Source organism: Rhinolophus sinicus, linkage group LG01 (genome assembly GCF_036562045.2).
Source record: "Rhinolophus sinicus isolate RSC01 linkage group LG01, ASM3656204v1, whole genome shotgun sequence".
Lineage (NCBI taxonomy): Eukaryota > Metazoa > Chordata > Mammalia > Chiroptera > Rhinolophidae > Rhinolophus > Rhinolophus sinicus.
This window is the reverse complement of record NC_133751.1, coordinates 15,878,781-15,898,466: the sequence shown is the minus strand read 5'-3', so window position 1 is coordinate 15,898,466 and position 19,686 is coordinate 15,878,781. Positions and strand designations below refer to the sequence as shown.

At 39.6% G+C, this 19,686-nt stretch overlaps 1 long non-coding RNA gene across 1 annotated transcript in view; it reads right to left on the bottom strand.

Annotated features, from left to right (window-relative positions):
• The window catches only part of LOC141570198 (uncharacterized), an 88,556-nt gene extending 70,805 nt beyond the window's left edge, over positions 1–17,751 (bottom strand). The window contains exon 1 of the long non-coding RNA XR_012494166.1: positions 17,609–17,751. This is a non-coding gene — a long non-coding RNA (uncharacterized LOC141570198). The remainder of the gene's footprint in view (positions 1–17,608) is intronic.
• Between the last annotated feature and the right edge of the window lie 1,935 nt (positions 17,752–19,686).

Genomic DNA, 19,686 nt, shown 5'->3' with positions numbered 1-19,686 from the left:
CCAACCAACCAACCAACCAACCAACCAACCAACCAATGCATCACGGCTGTTACATCAGTGGCTAGTTGGCTAACTGGTTACAGCTGATGGCCAGCCAGTCACAGCTGATGGCCATCTACTACCCGAGCTAGCACCCTTCCACGTGAGGCCGAAAACCTGGAAACTGCTCTCTGGGACTCTGTCCCCATACAATTGTTTCTCAGTCTAGTTGTGTAGGACACAGCTCCCTGGCCCATGCTGGTATTATTAGCCTTGGGCTCCCCCCGCTGAGGTAACTGGTCGCCGGTCAGCGGTCGGCCACTCACAGCAGCTCATGGCAGTCCTCACCGGCTGCCAGCCTTTCATGCTGGCTGCTGGCCACTCACGCTGGCCACCGGCCACTCATGGAAGCATACGGTAGCCCATGGCAGCACACAGCAGCCCACTGCAGCTCACGCTGGCTGCCTGCCCCTCATGCTGGCCACTGGCCGCTTACAGCAGCCCACGCCGACCTCCGGCTGCTCACTGCAGCCCAGCTCCAGGGAGAGCTGTTGTTCACAATCTTAGCTGTAGAGGGCGCAGCTCACTGGCCCATGTAGGAATCTAACTGGCGATCTTGGCGTTAGAAGCACAGCGCTCCAACCACCTGAGCCACTGGGCCAGCCCAGAAGTATTTTCAAAATCCACTTCTTTGCTTATTTCATTTTCTTTTATTAAAAGAGCATAATATCATTTTATTATATGGCTATGAAAATCTTGAAATGTAATATGTATTGGCATTGAAATACTTATTCAAAATATTGCTAGTTGAAAAAGCAGCTTATTTCATTTTCAATTGAGAAAATTGCCCCGTTTGACCATTTCTCCTCTCTAAGGGATGATCTTGAATCATTTTGAATTACCTCAAGATTATATTATAATTAATTAGGTTTGGGTATAAATAAATAATTTAAACTTAAAATAACATTGTGAATTTTAAAACATCTGTTTCCCAATTTTTCAATATTTTTTCAACTACTTTAATGTTCTGGAAAAATTCACCATTTAAAAAATACAGGGTGGCCAGATGGTTCAGTTAGTTAGAGTGCGAGCTCTGAACAACCAAGTTGCCGGTTCGATTCCCACATGGGCCAGTGGGCTACGCCCTCCACAACTAGATTGAAGACAATGGGCTGCTGCTGAGCTGCTGGAGGGGCGGCCGATGACTCATTTGGTTAGAGCGGGAGCTCTCATCAACAAGGTTGCCAGTTCAATTCCCGCTTGGGGTTTTGAGCTGTGCCCCCCGCAACTAAAGAAAAAAAGCAACTGGACTTGGAGCTGAGCTGCACCCTCCACGACTGGGTTGAAGGACAATGACTTGGAGCTGATGGGCCCAATACAAAAATCAACAATAAAAAACCCCACATAAAATTGGGGTGGCCAGTTAGCTCAGTTGGTTAGAGCATGGTGCTAATAACACCAAGGTCGCTGGTTCGACCCCTGCATGTGCCACTGTGAGCTTCGCCCTCCTTAAAAAAAAAAAGAAAGAAAAGCCATAAATTCTTCCAAAAGATAAAAAATAAATAAAAATACATAATGCACATTTTTTCCTTTTGCCTCAGGCCTCAATATGATTCAGCACAACACTGCCTTTTCACTTAACTAGTTCAGAGTTTTATATTAGTTAACTATTCTTTATATTAACTTCTCTTTGTCAAAATAGCTGATGTGATTTTTCTCTCCTGAACAAATCCTGAATGATACAACCTCCAAGTAAGAAATGGGCTTCTTCTTGTTCTGTTTGCCACTCCAGAGCACTTTCCTACATTTGTCATTTGTTCATTTTCTGTTTCACATGAAATACAGTCCTCCCTCCCCTACGCATACGTTCATCTCCTCCTGTGCAAATCTAATCCCTTCTTCGAGATCCATTTCACATGCCGTGAAGTCATTCTTCATCTCCTACAAAATGAATATGTTTTCTCATTTCACTGGATCTTAGAGCAATTTAGGCATTTATGCCATCATATTCTGCCTGTTGTTATTCTTGCATATTTCTTATTTCTCCCTTACCAAACATCTAAATTTTAAATCTTTGAGGATCAGGGACAGCTCTCCTCCTCTTACTCATCTTTGATCTTTGGGGCACAGAGAGAACGGGAGACTGGGCCGTGAAGCCCTCGGCTTCTGCACAGAGGCAGAAGGCAGTAATATTAGATACTTAAATTATTTTTCTTTACATTCCCAATGCTCTAAAAGCTTTCTTCCTTTTTCTGCCATCTCTGCTCAGTGCTCAATTTTGATCTTTAAAAGGGATAATTAACTAACTCCTCTTCTCTGCTTAGCCTGCTGAGCACAGGGTGCCACTTAAAACAGTCATGAGCAATCTCTCCCGAGTTCGAAAGAGAGTGATTTCCAGGAAGCAGAAGGTCCCTGTGGGATATTCATCAGTGGGAGCCAAATCGTCCTGGTGTGAGTGGCTTTTCCTCACAGAAGAAATAGGGTGTTGGTAGAACCCATTAATAAAGGAGGCATGGAAAAAAAAAAAAAAGGAGGCATGGTAACAGTGGGGGATACTCTACTTACTTTTATGACAATAAAAGCACGCCCCACAAAATCAAAACATTAGGAATGGCCCATCTGTAGCCCCCCACAGGCTCCAACTTTGTTCTTTTAGAAAAACTCAAAGCCCACTTGACACTGGGGGTATTTTCTCAGAAGTTTGTTTGTTTATATAGTATAAAGATGATATCTTCAAGCTGGAAACGAACTGGCTTCAGACTACAAAAAGAATTTTCCAAAAACAAATCTACAAGGTCAAGTTTCAGCATCACAGAAGGGGTGATTTAGGCAAACTTGGCCAAGGACAATAGACGATGGCAGATTAAATGACTGCTGTGGAAAAGGGATTTGTGTTTAGAGACCTCAGGCAGCCCCGGGCCCTTGAGTGTGGTTGGAGCTGAGAGCTTTTCCTGAGAAGCTTGCATCTTTGTCACACTGAATAATGACCCCCTTGAAGCTCTTTGTCCCAAAATGGTAGCGGGAAGAAACAGAATAATGCAGGTTGTAGAAGAGATTCTTACACCTTGGTGTATTTATGGGCCTATTGGTGTGTGTTACTTTCCCAGACTAAGGCCACGGTTGATTTAATTCTCAGCCTAGCAGTATTATTTATTGCAGAATGGATAAAAGACCCAAAGTATCACAGTGGTTTCTAGTCCTATAAATATCACTTCAGAAGCTCGGTGGGATTGTCTTTTAGAGACACATTAGCTCTCCTGGATCACTGGATGCCCTTTGCAGTATACTGATATAGGTAAAGGAGACCCGATACATACCTAGAGAAATCCAAAGAAAATAAATCCCTATCTCCCGAGGTGGATTTCTTTCTTAGTTTGTTTTTCACTCATCCACTCATCCAACCAAGTACTAACTAAGAGCATACTATGTGCTAATACTATGCTAGGAGATGGTATGTAGCATAAATAGGAAATACATAATTGCTGCCCAGGAAACAGTCTCACCCTTCCAAACATTCAAGCCTCATGTAATTAATGTAGTCGTTGATATTTGGGAGGCTCTCTTAAAGTGATAGGGCCTCACATGAAAAGCTTTAGATGTCCTCCATGAGCTAAGTCAAAACATCAGAAATTTGGACCTGAGAGTTTCACACAAAAATTAAAGGTACTTTTAAAGTATTCTAAGTGGCTCCTTATCTTCAAAACAAAGACAAACCCAGTGGTTTCACCCAGGAGTGATTCTGCCCTCCAGGGGACATTTTCCAATGTAAAGAGACATTTTTGATTGTCATGACTGAGAAGGGGACGGTATTAGCATCTAGTGGGTTAAGAGGTCAGGCATGCTGAACAAGCTACAGGGCACAGGACAGTACCTCCAACAAGGAATTATCTGGCCCCAAATGGTAGTAAGTGCTGTTTGAGAAACTGTGTTTTTAACCAATGTAGCCATAATAACTAATTTTTTCCTATGTTTAATTAAGATGGATAACTTTATTTTGAAAAACCATATTATACTCGCTGAATTCAAACTTATACTTCACATTAACGATGAAAAGCTGTAACTGGAATTTAGTCCTGCCTGATTCTATAGCTAGTAAACAGGCAACGCCTTCTGATCTTCAACTTCCTGCCTCTAATGGCCTTAGCAGAAAAATTCTGCGCTTCTGCCCCAAGTCACCTCTCTGCCTCTTTTTCAGAAAAACTGTGTATCTATTTTAGAGGTACAGAATCTGAAAGCAAAGGTAAGGCTCACTCAAGGTCACCCAGCAGGGCTTCCACACCAGCTTTCTGCCTCTCCTCAACTGGCTCATTATTCACTCGCCCCTGAAGGGGAAATGTACAATTTAATCAAAAAAGACCACAGCCTATAGTCCACTAAGTGTGTGAAGGTTAAGTTTAATCAGGCAGGTGATTTATACTCACTTATTTCCTTTAAAACCTCTATGGAGAATTAAGAGAGCTTTCAGCTAAAATGACAAAGAAGGAAATCCAATATTTTAAAAGCTCTGCTGTTGTTATTCTTCTCCAAGTATGAAAATATTATTCATTTAAAAAGTCTGTGTGCCCAGAGAGGCTTGGATCAGAATAAATTTTTGTGAAGTCATTAACTCATCACAGTTTGATCAAACAGAAGAGTTTGGCATTGCATCTATTAAGAATTTCATAAGTGTCAAATGATCCATCTAGACCAAAGAAACTGGACTACAAAAACAAAGGTCAAGACGTCTAATGAGGATTGTAATATATCAATTGTTAGGGAGTTTCTAAAAAATGACATGAAAAGACTCGGTTTGGTTATAAGGATCGTAAATTAAAGTGACACTTTTTATAAAAGTAATGGAATTGCCAGCTTAGTCAGGCTAGTCACTTCCTTTCCTTATTCAGGAGGGGAAAATTACAATTTACATTATATATAAACCAGGAAGCATCCTCCCTGTTTCCTTCCCTCTCCCCACCCCTGCCCCTCCCTTCTTTCTTCCTACTTGCCTTTCTTTCTTCTTTTCTTTCCTTATTTTTGTGACCACCACAGTTCAAACAATGCTTGGTGTCAAAGACATACTTAGTGTATTCAACATGTCCTAAAGCCTTCAAAACGATCCAGGGAGCAGTAGCTTTTGCTAGTGATCTCATGGGGAAATGGAGATTGAGGTAGTTATATTTCAGTGCCATTTTGTGTTGAGCGTGACAAACACGTACTTGCAATTACTGCAGTGGAAGGCGAATTACTACAGACTGGGTTAGAAGTCAGTAGCTTAGTATTTGGTGATCTTCATTATCTTTACTTCTCCCCTCCTCCTCCCGTGTCATCTAGCATTGATTTGTATTCTCATCACGGGAACCTGACTCAGGATTCAGTTACGTAGTTCATGGAAAAGATCTCCAGTTTTTCTTTACATAAGTTTAAAATGTAAATGAATTTTTAGTGGTGAATAAATTTGATTTAGTGGTAAGTAAATTTCTTTTTCTTGGGTAATGGAAATCTGAGTGCCTAATTTCATGACAAGACAACTCAGCAACCAAGTGTGCTTCTTAATTATCTTTTCATCTGAATGTTGCCTGCTCTAATTTCTTTTGCTAAAAATGACATATTTAGTAACCCAAAGATATGCCTTCTAAACGTGGTTTTCCTAAAAGCTAAATAACTTAATGATGCATTTTCTTCTTTTGGCTGAAACCAGTGTTCTCTCAGTGCAATTCGTAATTGTTTTCTGTTAAAAAGCATGACTTTGTGTATTAGAATAGAATTTAACCCAGTTTAATATGCCAAGGCATGAACAATCAATTGGGATATACCCAGTGATTCAACTATATGACTCAAAGAAAACAAAGGTTAGTGGATTTCTGTCATAACTTATCATACATTAACATTAGCATTCCAGAAGACAGTTTAGTGATTCTTTGAAATAATCTGGAATTAACTAATGTAGCCCAATGTTTATCTGTCTGCATTCTGTTTTGATAAATTTATGAGTTATAGGTCCACGGCTCAAAAACACAGAGCAAAAGCTCTCAAATCTTGGAAGGGGTGGCAACAATGGTCACAGCTGGTACTGAGATATACTAAATTGCATGGATATGTTCATAAATATTTCTTTTAGTTATTTATTTTTTAGAGGGCGAAGGCCCACAGGTTTCAACACAGTCTCAAGTGTTTAATTTCACGAGCTGAAATTAAAAGCCACCTCTGAACAACTGTGTGGTAACTGAGATGTACTGTACTAACACTGGAATGTAAAGTTCATGAAAGCAGGTATTCTGTCTGTTTTGTTCACTGTTCTATCCCCGTACCTGGAACAGAGTAGGTACTCAATAAATATTTGATAAATGAAGAAGCGAATCATACAAAGACATTGGAAGAACTCAGTGTTATGTTAAAGAGCTAAAAAAGACTAAGTTGTATTTAATAAGAATTAAATGTCATTGATTTTTTTAAAAATTGTGAATCCAAATCTAATTAAGTAGAATATTCCAATGGTTAGAAACTCTAATTTTGCAAATATTTGGCTGGTTGGCAGTTTCTTCACTTTTAATTTCATCCATTGGCTCATGTTGACTAAGATCTGTACTTTTTGCTGTGTCTTATAATATCTGCTCATTTATCAATTTTCTGCAAGACTGAACAAGACTAAGCAGTTCAGTTAGAACTTCCTCTTCCCGTTGCCCTCGGAGTGACTCCTTGTGGCAAACCGTTTGAAATTTCATTTATTCATCCATATATTCATGTATTGCTGACATATTTTTCAATAAGAATGTCATGATACCCCTGCTGTTGAAGGATTTAGAAAATGTTGTAAAAGAAAATGTTTTTTTTTCTTCAAACTCTACACTCACCTCTTTTCCAGTTCTCAGATGATTTATGGTGCCACAATTTGGGGCAACAGAACATGCATTTAGTGTTAGTTTTAAACTTTTAATAATTAGAACATTGAGAATGCCAAGAAGCATAATGTGTGTATAAAAGCATTTAGAATAACGTGTATTTGTTTTTTTTAACAAATACAATTTATTAATTTTTGATTTTAAACATCCAATGATAAAAGATGCAATAGCATAGATGATAAACGACTAATGGTACTGAAAATTAAAAAGTGTATGTTAAAATACTTCATGAAAATTGTTTAACATTATTGCTGTTACAGAGATGGTAAACATTAATGAAAGTTCAAAATTAGTGAATTGAAGGGGAAATGGGCGGTTGCTTACAAGTAAGCAAGTTGGTCAGAAATGAATTACAAAGACCATGTAAAAGTATAGGAGCCCGGGGGTGGGCAGTTAGCTCAGTTGGTTAGAGCGCGGTGCTGATAACACCAAGGCTGGTGGTTTGATCCTCGAATGGACTTCTGTGAGCTGTGCTCTCCTTAAAAAGAAAAAGAAAAGAAGTATAGGGCCCAAAGATATCCAGTTTGGGCCAATTCTTCCCCCTGTAAGGCTGCTAATAAAATACATGCAACAGTGAATTTAACTTTTCTTTCTCAGTCTCTGAGTTATCTTTGTTCTTGGTGAACTGCTTCTTTCTTAGTTTATGCTTTATGTCATTTTAATCTCAACTGATTTAAATTGTGACACCTTGAGGTTTTCATTGGCAACAGCTATTGAGTCCCTGTGAGAGTATTTAACTTTTTATAAATAATGACAGGGATTATCCACAAGTATTATCTTGATAACTATCCAAAAAAAAGAGACAAGGTCATACAGACTGAACTTTTATACATCTCTGCTAACTTCTTTTAAAAGTCTTGTACCATATAATTCTGGATTTTGATCTTTTACTTTGAACAAAAATGTTCAAAGATAGAACAGAGCACTCCATATACCGTTCACCCAGCTTCCCTAATGCTAATATCTTACATATCATCACGGCATGCTTATCAAAATCAGGTACATAATGCTATCTCAAATTTAAAATAATCTGTCCTAGCTGAATGTGCCATGGCTATACTTTTCTAATCTTATCTCATTAGATCTCCATTTCTCCACTTCAGAAAAAGTGAAAAAAAAAAAAAAAGAGAGAGAGCAATCTGTTCCTAACAGGCAGCCCTGGGGGATGGACTCATCCTTCAGCTCTCTGCTTTTAGCTAGATTCTCCTTTTTCAATAGCACTGGGCTTTGGGATGCCAAATGTCATCATTTTCTCCTGGGGCTCAGAATACTGGCTGATTGTTTCTGCATTAAGAACTCTCAGAATCTTCTTGTCTGGGGCTCATATGAATAATCCAAATTTTGATCTCATGCCAGTGCATTCTATCTGCTTAATACAAGATTTATCTCCTTTCCAGTTAATACCATTCATTCATATATATATTTACATCATGGAGATAATATGTTCAGCTTTGACATTTATTTCAAGATGGTTCCAAACTCTAGCCTCTGCTTTGTTTTAGTGATTTTCATAATGCTTAGCTATGGTGACTATTTCTGAAAAAACCCCAAGGTTTATTTGAAGAGTCACATTTCTAGCTCATGGGTTCTTGTCAGTGTACTTCTTCAGCCTTGTTTTGCTCTGTGTGTGTGTGTGTGTGTGTGTGTGTGTGTGTGTGTGTGTGTGTAGAATGTGTGTGGCATCTTACAGGGAGCTGCTGGTTTGGCGTCAGTGCCATCCATCTCAGTTGTCTCCCACATCAATGGCAAACATAAGAGGGGCTTCGTGTTCTCCATGGCAACAGCCCAATCCCTCCTGAGAAGTCCTTCATCGTGGAGTACAAGAAAAATCCATTAGAAGTTTCGTGTTGACCTTTCATGCTTACAGAGGTTTGTTGGCAGGAAGTGCCTTGGTTTTCTTGATGGGAGAAATGAAGGAGAAAGCCAAATGTGAAAAGTTGAAGGATCAATTTGCTATTCAGTTTGGAAAAGATTTATTTACAAGAATCACATGTGGCCTCTCTAAGCTCTTTCTACTTACCTTACCATAGTACCCCCTCCTTACTCCAAAAATAAAATAAAACAAAGGAAGAGAAGACCTTTGAGGTCTGTTGTCTGGGTTGTTTTAATACTCATCAGAGCCTCACTGCCAGCAAAATGATTAGAAATCACTGGGTTGTATATGGTGGAGGCAACTTGAGCCTCTGGCCCATCCGAATTTAATCTAAAAGGGCTCCACACTGGTAGTTGAGAACAGATAATTACTTCATTGTCTTTTGCAGTGTCTGTGGCACTCACATTGCTTTCTGAAGGTGCCATTCTGCCACAGGGAGAGAAAAGGCAGGTCTAACAAGGCCATTCATGCCTTCCAAGTTTTCCTTTCTTTCTATCACAAGAAACATTATTCTGATTTTGTGGGTAAGATCCAATATTTTATCACACTAGGATAGAGAGAATCACCCGCTGAACAGCCAGAGTAAATATTATCCAAGTCTTGGCTGGTCTGCAAGCCCAGAACCTTCACCCTATTCTCCTCAAACCTTTGCCACCTTTAGCCAAGAATTATTTTTATTGTGTCATGTTCTTTTGTTTCCTTTATATGAATCTTATATATGAAAATTACATAGATTTGTGTGTAGTGAATTACATGTTTGCCAGACTTATCTGTATTCTTAGGGAATTTTAGGGAAGATGTAGGGGATGGTATAGAGAAAAATATTATGCAAGAGACATTGGATTGTTTAGGAAATGTCTCTGTGGAATTGAGGTCTATTATTGTTAAAATGGTGAAACCAGCAAAGGCAACACACATGAAAACAAAGCTCATGTAGTTCTGTTTGAAACTGCAAGCAGCAGGGTGCTTTTCCATTCATTACTGTCATCATAATATTTTCATCTTTTTGCCTCTGGGCATTAAAATGAAACTAATCCACCACTCCCCAAACCCATTAGCATAAATAGTAAAAAAATGAATGGTCAGATGACAGTAATAGCACTGAAATTAGTTTAGTAAAATGTAGATATAATGATAATGCTGATGTCAGAGCAGTTGGCATTATAATAAAATGAACCATTTTTAAGGACCTTAAATCTGGGTTCTTTTATATATGGCTATTGTGTGTGTGTGTGTGTGTGTGTGTGTGTGTGTGTGTTTAATAAAACATCTGTGTTCTGTTAATTTTTTATTTCTTTGGGTTTTTTTTTTGTTTGTTTTTGTTTTTGCATTTTTCTCAAAGTTTCTGATGTTAGAATTTTGTTTGCTGTCGGAGTGAGAACATTCTAATTGTTTCTCCTCTACAAAACCACGTGCTGCCGTGAAAATGAGCATCCGACAGAGATGTTGGGCAGTGTGCTGCTGAGGTTGGGCCTCCATCTGAGAAAACTGCCAAGGTGCCCTTCCTTCCAGCCTTGAGGTCTGAAAGGCAAAGCTAAGAATGTAAGCCCCTCTCAGTAGTGCGGGGACAACCAAGGTGTCCTGCCCATGGCAGCTGAGATGCATGGTGCCCCTGCAGCTTTATTTTAACTAACACAACAAAATGCTTCTTTTATCCTTCTCCAGGGAAAAAAGGGGGGTGGGTGGAGAATACCACCATGATATACATTTTCTTTCCTTACTTATTTGTTCCTGAGTTTTTGCCTTTTAGACGATAAAATCATTAGAAAGGTGTTTTTATTTTTTATTATTTTTTAAATTCCTTCTAGTAAATTATCATGAGCAATTTTGAGTCCCAAGCTAGCCTCTATGGCCCTTTCAACAATTTCACACCATGTTATACAATACATCACAGTGAAAAGTGGGAACATGAGCCAGTCTCCAGACCCACTGAAATCACATTTACATAGCTAGCTCTGTTGGGGGTGGGGTGGGGAACTTCATAGCATGAAGGTAATAATGTAGGATGATTATTTCAGTGCCCTACCTGTGTGGTCTGTTGAGAGGCGACTTTCTACTTTACCTTATTCGTACTTTGAAGTTAGTCTTTTTCTGCCATAATTTGAAAGCAATACATAATGTATTTATACAACTGGGCTGTGGCATCTTTGATGAATTTGGCCTTGGCAGTCTGACATGTACCACTGTGAAGCGTAGCACACACCTAGGAGAGAAACCAAATGATACTCTTCGGTTCTCTCTCCCACATGGGTCATTTCTCCTAGTGAGATTACCCTAGGTGTTGTTGGGTAAGTTTCCTGACCCAACTGGGGGCATCCCACACAAATGACTGGGGAGGGATGAAGCAGCAGCTGGGAACTAGCTAGATGGAGGAGACAGGGCAGAGTTATGGTGGAACTAAGACTTTGTTTTAAGGGAGGGTATTATCAGCTGTGAGATTCTATATACATCTGCCCCTGGTTCCTGGCTCAGAGCTCCTGAAACTCCTGTGATTTCCTAAGTGAGAAGAGCACCAGCACCATCTTTTGTTCCACTGAGGTGACTCTGGGTGGTTCCTGGATGGGGGCTGGATAGGGAGCTGCTCACCAGAAAGATCAAGCCATGACGAGAAGCTTGGAATTTTTAAATACCCTCAACCCTTCTCCAGAGAATGGAGAGAGGCTGGAAATGGAGTTAACAATTCATCTTGCCTACATGAGGCAGCCTCCCTAAAATCCCAATAGTATGGGTGTAGAAGAGCTTCCAGGCAGGGGAACACATCAACACCAAGAGAACAGTGCACCCCAACTCCGTGGGGATAGCAGCTCCTGCACTCAGGATCCTCCCAGACCTCACCCTAATTATCTCTTCATTTGGCTGTTCACCTGTATCCTTAACATATCCTTTAATAAATTGGTAAACATAAATGAGTGTTGCCCTGAGGTCTGCAAGCTGCTTTAACAAATTATTCAAGCCCAGGGAGTGGGTTGTTGGAACCTCCTACCTATAGCTGGTCAGTCAGAAGCACGGTGATAATCTGGGTTTCTGATCGGCCTCTCAAGTGTGTGTGTGTAGAACAATCTTAGGAAACTGAGTCCTTAATCAGTGGGACATGATGCCAGCCCTGGTAGACAGTGTCAGAATTGAGTTAAAGTGCAGGACACCCAGCTGGTGTCACAGAAAATTGCTTGGCTTGGGGGAAATCCTCCACATATTTGGTGACCAAAAGTGTCAGAAATAAGGTGTTCTGTGTGAGTAATTAAGAACACTCACAGAAGAGAAACACACAGCAGGGAAGGACTGCGTTTTTTAACTACACAGCAGGTGGGAGACTGGAGTTTTTCCTATTTATAAGCCCTAATATGGAGCCTTAGGGGAAAAAGAAATGGGTGTCCTTGAGAGCTGGTGGTGAGAGAAGTGAAGAACCCAGCACAGTTCCATGAGCTGTAGGAAAGTCACCTCACATTGTTGGATCTTAGTTTCTTTTCAGTAAAATAAAGGAATCCATGTAAATGATCCCTAATGTCTCTCTACCTTTAATACCTTTTGATTTTACGTATGTACCACTATGTTTACTGCAATGTTATTTACAATAGCCAAGATGTGGAAGCAACCTAAGTGTCCATCGGTGGACGAATGGATAAAGAAAAGGTGGTACATATATACAATGGACTATTATTCAGTCATAGAAAAAAATGAAATCTTGCCATTTGTGACAACATGGATAGATATAGAAGGAATAATGCTAAGTGATATAAGTCAGACAGAGAAAGAGAAATACCACATGATTTCACTTATATGTTGAATCTAAAAACAAAATAAACAAGCAAAACAAAAACAGACTCATAGATACAGAGAACATTTTGATGGTTGCTGGATGGGAGGGGGATTGGGAGATGGGTGAAAAAGGGGAAGGGATTAAGATGTACAAATTGCCAGTAACAAAAACAGTCACAGAAATGTAAAGCACAGCGTAGAGAATATAGTCAATAATATTGTAATAAAGATATATGGTGTCAGATGGGTACTAGACTTATGGGCTGATCACTTCGTAAGTTATATAAATGTCTAATAATTATGTTGTGTACTTGAAACTAATATACTATTACATGTCAACTGTAACTGAAAAAGAAAACAATTATTAAAAATTATTTTTTGGTCTTAAACATTTGGGCAAAATTTGTTCACTAGAGTGAGACAGGTAGCTTGAGGACCCAAGGAGTATTTTTTCATTCATGTTTTAAAGACAGCCATCAAGTTTAGTGTAATACACTCCTCTTGGAGACAAAGACACAAAATCGTTAGCCAGAAACATTTTCAGAGCCCCTCGGAAGAGTCCCGTCACCAGGCCCTGCATGCATGTTGGCCTCTGTCACGGAAAGCTCAGCAAGGACAGTGCTGAGGTCTCTGCTGAGAGTCCAGCGTTCTTAGGTTATCTTTCTGTTTGAAGAAGAATCTGCCCACTATCCAGGCAGAGCACTTATGAGTAACCAAAGCTGAAAACGAGCCAGGAGAGACCAGACATGTGATTATAAATATACTGAAATTGACAAGGTGTTGTTTTGGAACTGCTTTCAGTTAGGCCCATTGCTTTGCAGATAATTTTGCTTCCTCCATTCTTGGAGCTTATTAAAGATTCTATCCTGTACGTGCCTTTGGATGAATACTCCTGAGGTGCTTCTATTGCTCTGGGTTTGTCATTTTTCTCTCTCCTGTTAAGTATCTATATTTCATGGTGCAATTCACCACAGCTTTTATATAATTTCTAAGAGGAAGTAAAATTCTCCAGTAATAGGTGTAATTTTCATCAAACGATTGCTTTCCTTTTCTTATTGTTGGAGCTCTATCACTTGATGTGAAAGTGTTGCTGGCTATAGATAAAACCCTCTGGTTTGGAAGGATGAATAAAAACGATGAAGCAATTTTGGAGCTTGTTTTTTGCCACACAGGCTCATCAGAAACGTGTTTTCTCTGCCAGCCCCTTCCAGCCCATTTCCCCCATACTGACATGGAGGAAAATGTCATAGGAAACAGATACAGGGATAAACATTTTATTTAGGCCCAGCCAACATGCAATGAAGAATATTGAAAACTAGTTAGTCTATTCATATGACTGGATCTTGAGAAAATAAGATATACGACTTTGTTGGTTCTCTTGTTTTTATATGATATTTGAGTAAGTCATTCTCCTTCTTTCCATATCGCCTCCTCTTTGATCTTTTCTCTGTACTAGTTGCCAAAATGTGACAACACGAATCTATTCATTGAACAAATACTTATTCAGCAATCATCATGTATGAAGCACTGTTCTAGGCACAAAGAGTTCATCAGTGAATAAAATAGACAAAAAAAAAAAAAATCCCGCCTTTATGGAGTTTATATTGTAGTGAGAGGAGAGTAATAAGCAAATAAAAGTAAGGCGGTGCCAAAGAGAAAAAAGAAGGAGGAAAGGGGTGTAGGAAATGCTGGGGGCAGGTAGGGAGTTTAGTTGTAACCAGAACAGTCAGGAACAACATCGTCAAAATGACATTTGATCAATGGCCTCACGGTGACAAAGAAATAAAATGGATAACCAACCAGTGGGTTGTGATTTTTGGCCTAAACAACTGGAAGAATGGATTTGTCATTTATTGAGAAGGGAAAAGCTAAAGGAGAAGCAAGACATCTGGAGTTTGATGTTGAACATGGTAAGTGTGTGAAATCTGTTAAATATTTGAATGGAGATAGCAGCAGGCAACAAGGAATGTGCTGTTCGGGAGAGAAGTCTAGAAGGGAAAATATGAAAACAAAAACAAACAAAATATCCGCTCTACCTGAGAGAATGAAGCCACATCCTTGTACATCCTAAGCAGTCTTTCATTACCAGTTAATTATGCTAGGCAGATAAAGAAAGGGGAATGTCACCTCTACTTATTCTAATAGAATATATATATTTTCCTGATGTCGTGGTTTTAAAACATGTCCACAAGTTCTTTGACATGCTTCTCAAGAGATGGCATCCATGTCCCATCCCCTTAACCTGGGCAGACTCTTGTGACTGTTCCAATGAATCGGGTATGACAGAAGTGATGTCATGGAACTTTTGAAACTAGGGCATAAAAGGTGATACAGTTCTGCCCTCTCTTTCGGGACATTCACCTTTGGAACTCTGCCACCATGTTGGGGAAAGGCCAGGCCACATAAAGAAGCACAGGTGGAGAGGAACTGAGGCTCCCAGCTACACTCCCAAGCTGACAGTTGGCACCACTCGCCAGCCACGTGAGGGTGCCATCTTGGAAACAGATCCTCCAGCCTTGAGTTGAGCTGCCCCAGTTCTATGTGGAGCAGTCATGAGCTTTCCCTACTGAACCCCATCCAAACTGCAAATATGTGGCCTAATAAAAACTGCTGGCATGCAATCACTATTTGGGATAGTAATGGTTACTTGGAGACTTGTAAGGTCTTGAGAGTAGAATGTCTTTTTAAAAAAAAAACAAAAACACACTGTATCCCCTGGACGTTATCTAAATGCATACAGTAGGCACTCAATAACTGTTTTAAAAGAACATATGACACAAGATGAAGCAGCTGTGGCCATCTCACAAAATGAAGGAGGGAAGTTTGGGATCACTAAAAAAGGTTCCTAGTTTGAAGAAACAGTGCAGCTTAGGAAAACTCAGTTCAGGGTGGTTGAAATGGTATTCTCTGGAGCACATAAAACAGATTCTCCAAGAAAACTCACTGACGAATAAAGTTATTTGCTTTGGAAGTTACTCTAAAACCTTCTCAAATAGAGCACTGTTCGAAATGAGGCATTGCCTGCTGGTTAGCCTCAGAGCCTGTTAGTTGCTGGAGGAGATGGAGCAGAGTTTTTGTTGCTTTACGAGCCATAATGGAGCTTCACATTCTGATTGGATCTGCACATGTATTCCACAAAGTTAAATGTATATAATGAAAGCAAGGGAATTACGTGTTATTTGTGCTCCAATTTTTCCTATGTGCAGAAAATCACACCACTGCAGGGCCTTTGTTTGTGGATAAGGGAGAGGGAATAAAAGAGAAGCCCACTCAGGGATCTTCCAAGAATCCTCTGCAGGAGAATTATCCCCGAATGTCCAGCCTAATAGGAAAATAGCGTGTACAGTTCGGCCAAAATTAGTGTCTGTTTTTCACTTCATCTTGGCGATGCACAATATTACCCAGGTGCCTCTTTGTCTTGTGGTACTTTGGGAAGGCACCACATATACAACTGATGGAAGTGGGACCTTTTTGTTTGAAATCAATTTGGGATTCTGAATAAAGAGATAAGAATTAAAAATACCCTTCTCCTTTTTGGTCACTCTCCTGAGTAACTATTACCCTTATATACCATTTACTACATAGCAGACAATGTTCTAAACACTTTATGTATATTAACACATTTAATCGTCATGGCCAATGTATGAAGTATTATTATTATCTTATTTTACAAGTGAGAAAACCGAGGCCCAATTGAGTCCGAGCCTGGCTCAAATGCCTGCATTCTGGAAGCAGATACTGAACCGCCTCTTATTAAAAAACAAAAATTAAACAGACCAATTTGTGGTAAAAGAGACTGGTTCAAACATATCTTTATAATAGTAAAAAATTTACAAAAAAGATGAATATCTTTATGTTGTCATTAGAAATGGTTAATTTAGGGAATTTTTAAGTGACATGAGAATATGCACATATTAGAGCAAGTGCACATATTAAAGCTGGATATGGGTTACAGTATATGAAAAAAATGGCAAGTAAGGTAAGTGCATACATACTTCCAGTATTTTGCATTGTTAATACCTTTGTCTTAATACTTTTGTATTAACAATCTTTCTGAATGGTGGGATTATGAGTGAATCCTCTTTTTCTGCTACATTCTGTATTTTCTGCATTTGTAATCACAATGCATGTTATTAAAACAAAAATGGGAATCTGGGCCTGCAACTCAGGGAAAAGATCTAGGTTTGAGCTTCTGCTTTGCATGGTAATATTTTCCACATGGCTGAGATTACCCAGAGACGGTGTACAGAAGAGAAACAGGAGGGCTGGAACCTTGGAGCCCACCAATGGCCAAAGCAGTGATTCTTATGATCGTCATGGTTTATATAACCATGGGGGGAGGGGAGCTTACTAAAATTGCAGACTGCTAGGTCTCCCGTGATTATTTAATTAGGTCCAAGATGGGATGCAGGAAACTGCATTTTTTTTGGCAAAGCTTACAGGTAATTCTGAAGCAGGTGAATGAGAGAGACCTTTGGGAAATACAGATCTGAAAAACAGCACCCCATGACGGACTCAGGTAGGAGGCAAACAACCCAGTCATGGCCAGAGGAAGCCAACGGATTTTTGAGACAATATGTGTAAAACAAATTAAAAGCACATGTTGATACAAGTGGTTGTCTACCCTGGCTGGATATTAGAATCACCTGGGGGAACTTTTAGAACATACTAGTGTGGGGATTTGCTAGTACTGGTAGTTAAATCTCCCTCTTCGGCATTACCAAGAGGAAGAGCAACTGCAACCTGCAAATTATTTCTTGGAGGAAACACAAAATAAACAAACTCCAACAGAGTGCCCCCTGCTGGCCTGCTGCAGCCACCACAACCTGATGGGTGCAGAAATCTGGGAAGTGGAGGGGAGCAGGGCACTTGGGAAAAAATAATAGACAAAACCACTCGGAAGAGAGACAGTGAAACAATATATACATATATATAAAAATAGTGAACACACTTGGGACTTGGTAATTCAGTCCTGGCTACAGAGCGGCGGCCTGAAAGTGGGTAAGACCAGAGGTTCAGACTTGGAGAAGCCTTGAGCAGGATATATGGAGAGAAGGGAGTGTCCTGGGGGACAGGCAGTGAAAGAAAAGAAGGAAATAAGAAGCAAAATGAAGGATCCTACCGAAAACAGGAACAAAACGCATCAACTCTTTCCGTCCTCTCCGAGTCCGAACGGCAGCGATGAAAGACGTTGCACAGAAGAACCGACAGAAGGACGTGCTCTTCCCTAGGCACCCTGCCCATGAAATGAACAGGAACAGGAAACAGCAGACCATTTCCATAAGAACGACCGCAAAAAGTCCCAGGTTGTGAATAAAGATTCTCTGCTGGTGAAGCCTCCCAGCCCCCCACCCCAACAACCATAAAGTTGAGGAAAACTGTAACACAACACTCAATATTACGTAAATATTCTCCATCATGCATTTGGATACATATGGGAAACACTCTGAACAAGACATACAAAAACTAGAGCAATGAAGAAAAAATAACAGGAAGAAATGAAGCGAGAGCTGATGGAACTCAGGAAAGAAATAGGAGAAAATCACATAGTTGTATCAGTAATAAAGAACAGATAACAAGGTGCCCAAAGGGTTCAACTAAAAACATAATAGCGGGTACTGAATAATAGAAGGAAAACAACCAAGAGAATGAAAATGAGATAAAGAAAATAAAAAGGATCAGAAAGGAAGAGGTTGAAATGGAAATGAGGCAAAGGAGGCTGAAAGTTTGTATTTACTCGTGTCTCTGAAGAAGAAAATAAAAATAATGGAACAATATAAAACTCTAATTCAAGAGAAAGTTCCAGAAATAAATGAACCAAATCTACACATTGAAAGGGCTCAAGGCAGTACCTAGGAAAATTGACCATGAATAATCAATTCTGAGAAATAGCTTTGCAAAATTATTAGACTTTAAAGATTAAAAAAAACATTCTTAGGTCCTTCAGGCAAAAAATGGAAAAAAATTTACAAAGGAAAGAGAATTTTAGATTGGCCTCAGATTTCTCAAAAATAACATGCAAGGTGAGGGGAGAGCATGGAGCAGCATTTTCAAGAAATTTAAAAAACAAGTTGCCCTTCAAGTTTTGAGGTGATAGAAAATCACTTTTGAATCTGCCAGAAGTCCAGGAATTCTGAACACCTGGGCTCTTGCAGAGGAATTTACTGGAGGGTGAGCTTCATCCCATCAAAAGGTGTCTGTGAATGGAGGACTGACAGAGAGCATTTCACTTATTCGACTGTATAGCTAAGACTAACATAGGGTGGGTTCGTGGGTTGAAGAAGACTATGTAAACATTCGTGTAAAGTAGAACAAATGCAACTGAAAAAATGGGAAAGAGAAAAGGGAGACAGTAGAGTAAGAGCATTGATTGTTTTATAGGTGATACCGTGTTTCTCTGAAAATAAGACCAGGTCTTATATTAAGTTGTGCTCCAAAAGACGCATTAGGGCTTATGTTCGGGGGCTGTCATCCTGAAAAATCATGCTAGGGCTTCTTTACCGGTTAGGTCTTATTTTCGGGGAAACACAGAAGGTAGGAGTCAGAGTATCATTTAGAAAAGACAGGAAAAAGTTAAGAAAGAAGAAAAATTGAGCACTACAAAAAGCATTAGTACAAAAGTAACCACTAGAATAAAAATACAAAGCTTCCTATCACACACACACACACACACACACACACACACGCGCGCGCATACCAAGAGCCTTCCCCTGACAGAGACACAGTAAATATAAAAACGCTCAGTAATTACAACATGAGATATGACAGAATGGAGAGCAAACATAGCAGTCATATCATAAAACTGAACGGGCCTAAGTTGCCTGTTGAAAGATTTTCAAATTGGCTCATATAGCAAACACCAAACTGTGTGCTATATATGATACACATTTAAAACGCAAAGCCGAAAATAAAGTAGAGAAATATTAACCAGGCAAATGAAAACAGTATGACTGCGGGGGGTTGCAATCCTGATAGCAAAGTAGACTTCAAGGGTCCTTGACCACATGAAAGAATATCCAGTATCTAGACCATCTGGAGAATCCTTTCCATATATCTCAATTTGAGCACCAAGGCTGTAAGCCATTATCTTTTCTTTTCATAATTCTTTTCATATCCGACATATGTGCTTAACATTTTTTTTTTTTTCCATTTGCTCTAATCAGAGCTAAAGCTTGCAGTTACTGGGACTGAAGGCTGGCT